The sequence below is a fragment of the Scylla paramamosain genome, chromosome 32, assembly GCF_035594125.1.
Source record: "Scylla paramamosain isolate STU-SP2022 chromosome 32, ASM3559412v1, whole genome shotgun sequence".
Lineage (NCBI taxonomy): Eukaryota > Metazoa > Arthropoda > Malacostraca > Decapoda > Portunidae > Scylla > Scylla paramamosain.
In genome coordinates, this window is record NC_087182.1 from 15,601,610 (window position 1) to 15,604,880 (window position 3,271).

General features: G+C 47.3%; 1 long non-coding RNA gene across 1 annotated transcript in view; it reads left to right on the top strand.

Annotated features, from left to right (window-relative positions):
- The first annotated feature begins 1,761 nt into the window (after positions 1 to 1,761).
- LOC135089259 (uncharacterized) overlaps positions 1,762 to 3,271 on the top strand; it is a 73,047-nt gene continuing 71,537 nt past the window's right edge. Inside the window, exon 1 of the long non-coding RNA XR_010261434.1 lies at positions 1,762 to 2,213. This is a non-coding gene — a long non-coding RNA (uncharacterized LOC135089259). The remainder of the gene's footprint in view (positions 2,214 to 3,271) is intronic.

A 3,271-nucleotide genomic window follows, 5' to 3' on the forward strand; every position in this document is an offset into this window, starting at 1 on the left:
CCTGAGTTATGAGTGGGTTGGGTGACGTGGCTCGTGAGGCAATCCTGTTGTGAGGAGTTCCTGGAATGATCTTGCGACGAGATGTTAATGAACACCACTCATGACGGTGCGGGAGTCCAGCCGCAGCAACCCGTGGAGGTGTGTGTGCAGGGGTTCCCAGTCTCGCCTCTTGTCATCGCGGGCGGCGGCAAACACGGGGGAGGGCAGAACTGTGGTGTTGTGTGCAGATCTGAGACATTTTCTCAAGCGTTTAGAGAGAGTGATGACCTTTGATGCAGCGGTAAGTTCATGTGAAAACAGTCCGCGAGAACACCCACATCTCTCTCTCTCTCTCTCTCTCTCTCTCTCTCTCTCTCTCTCTCTCTCCTAGCTACGTATCTACCTACCTACACACACACACACACACACACACACACTGGCTACGTATCTACCTACCTACCTACACACACACACACACACACACACACACACAGAACCCTTCCCTGAACAGCCTCGGAGTCACGATAAATATAGACAGAATCATTACAGTAAAAATCAAACTTTAATAACTACTCCATCTCCTATCCCTGGCCCTCTCCCCTCTCTTCTCCCCTTTCCCTCTCCTCGCCCGCTCTCCTCTCCCCCTTCCCTTCACCACTTCTTTCTCCCTCCACTCCATCCAGCCCTTCTCTCCTCACCCTACTTCCATCTCCCTCCCTCCATTCCTTCCCCGCGCCTCGCTCGCTTCCATCTTCCTCTCCTCCCTCCCCCCTTCGCCTCTTCTCGTCCGCTTCCTCCTCCCCCTCTCTCCCTCCCTCCCTTCTCCCCCCACCACTCCCCAGGCACAGTCGAGCAGGCGCCCCGCTGTTTGATATGCCGGGCGCTCCTCGAGGTGGCTCTTGTGAGACATTACGAATAATCCGAAGATCATTAGAGATGAGAAGGAGAAACTGTGACTCGCTCGAATGAGGAGAAGCTGGAGGAGAAAAAATATAACTCGCTGGCTGGAGGAGGAAGAAGAGAAGGGTTAGAATAGGGGAAAAAAGTGCAGAATAAGGAGAAGGATGAGGAGGAGGAGGTAGTGGTGGTGGTTGTGGTAAAGGAGTAGAATAGGGGAAAAAGTGCAGAATAATGAGGACGTGTAGGTGGTGGTGGTGGTGGTAAAGGACTAGGGAAGAGATGAATAACCGAACGAGAAGGATAACTAGTTGAAGGAGGAGGAGAAGGAAGAAGAGGAGAAGTAGGACGAGGCGTAGGACATGAACGAGGAGGAACAAGAGGAGAAGGTTAGGCAGTTGAGTTTGGCTGCTGTGTGATTCTCGTGTTGGCGTTACATTAGACCGGCTTAATGTGGTGCGGGTTTGTTTCGTGAACGAGGCGAGGCTGGCTAGAGTTACGGCGTATTGTCGAGCAAATGATTCGCGTGAACTGCTTTGTTGGGGCGTGAGCGAGATACTGAGGATCCGAGACTTGGGGAAACTGTCAAATGTAGATTTCCGCTTAAAAAAAATCACAATTCAAAATACTCCGGTCCTTTTTCTTCCCTCTCACCTGGTCTCTCTCTCACTTGGCCTGTCTCTTCACGTGTAAACTTCCTTTCAGTGACTTCTTCGCATCAATGTATCTCCAGTTATGCCTAAGTGTTTCAGGAACCACCACTCAGGACTGCCTCACTCACCAGCAGTTGTCAGGTCTCGCCATGTTCTCGCTCGTGTTCTGAAACGCTTTGCTCTCTCACCTCATTTGTAAACCTCCTTTCAGTGACTTCTCGCATCAGTGTATTTCTAGTTAAGCCTCCCAGCGCCTCAGGAACCACAACTCAGGCTTCCCTCACTCACCAGCAGTTATCAATACTCGGCATCTCTTTTCCACTGTCTCGCACTCTGAAACACTTTACTCTCTCATCATGACTATTTGCAGAAGTCAGAGAGATAATTAAACTAGTTGTCACGAGTGTTTTTCCTGTTAAAAATGTAGAATTCTTGTTAATATGTCACTAGAACCCTAAAAAAATACCCTTAAAAATCCGTGTAACTTCAAATACAGCCGGAGCAGAAGTGTTTCAGAATGGTTCAATATGCGATGAGCTGTGGTTCCCTTGGGCTTACATAACTTGAGCCTCGCGGACAGCTGAGGGCACAGGGAGAGGAGTGGGTGTTCGTCTCTCGGTCTGTCAGTGTTCGCCGCGTCTGTGTGTTCACGTGCTCCCAGGATGCAGTGTTCAGGATGTGGAGGTGAGTTAGTTGTCATTTCATTGGTGTGGTGACGTGAATTCTAATGTTTTGTCCCCAGGTGCTCTAGTGAGACGAGTGATAAAGGCTTGTTCCCATTTTAATTTCTCCTCTTCATCATCATCATTATTCTCTTTTCCATCCTCCTCCTCCTCCTCCTTTCCCTGTTCGTTTTCCACTTCATCTTTGTTTTCTGTTCCTCTTCATTTTCCTCTTCTTTTTCTTCCTCATCCTCTTCTCCTTCCTCTTCCCCCTTTTCCTCGTTTTCTTCCACACCTTTTTCCTGCTCCGCTTCTTTTTCCTCCTCTTTCTCCTTCCCTTTCATCTTCCTCTTCCTCCTACTCATTTCCTTCGTCCTCCTATTCTTTCCCCTCGTCTTCTTCCTTCTCTTTTCCCTCGTTCTCCTCTTTCTTTTTTTTTCTTTCTCCTCCTCGTGGCTGTGGAACATTACCTTCGGTCAGGAGAAAATATTACTTCTATAATTATATGTGATGTGTTTTGTACGTGCTCCTGTAATCCGTATCTGGTAATCTAGATGTTGTTTTGTGTGTAAGGCCACGTACATTATTTCGAAGGCTACTTACAGTTCAGAGTTTAATGTTTTTATTCAAGAACGGCCTTTATATTTTTTTTCATTAGTAGTTGATAATTTTAGTGCATACGTGGCAGTAATGCAGCAGAGGTGTTGGGTTTCACTGATTATAACGGAAGATTGTATGCAATTATCTTCCGCTCTTTTAATTATCACAGTCATCATTCCTCCGACAACGCTTTCAGTCTCACGTCTCCTTCGCCACCATCATTTTCATTACCAGACACAATAAGGCCAGTTCCACAGTCTCTTCGTAAGCTATCCAAATCAAACACTCCTCTTATTTCATCCCCGAAGGCAAACTTGTCACATGATAAGTTACGTTACGGCAAATTGCACCCCTTGACTGTTGAGCCGAAAAAAAGAAATAAAGAATAGTGAAAATACTTCATGTTTAGCTGCCTCGTTACGTGTGTGTGTCAGCAAGGCGTGTAGGTTGACATTTCCAAGGTAGATGTAGGAAGGGAGA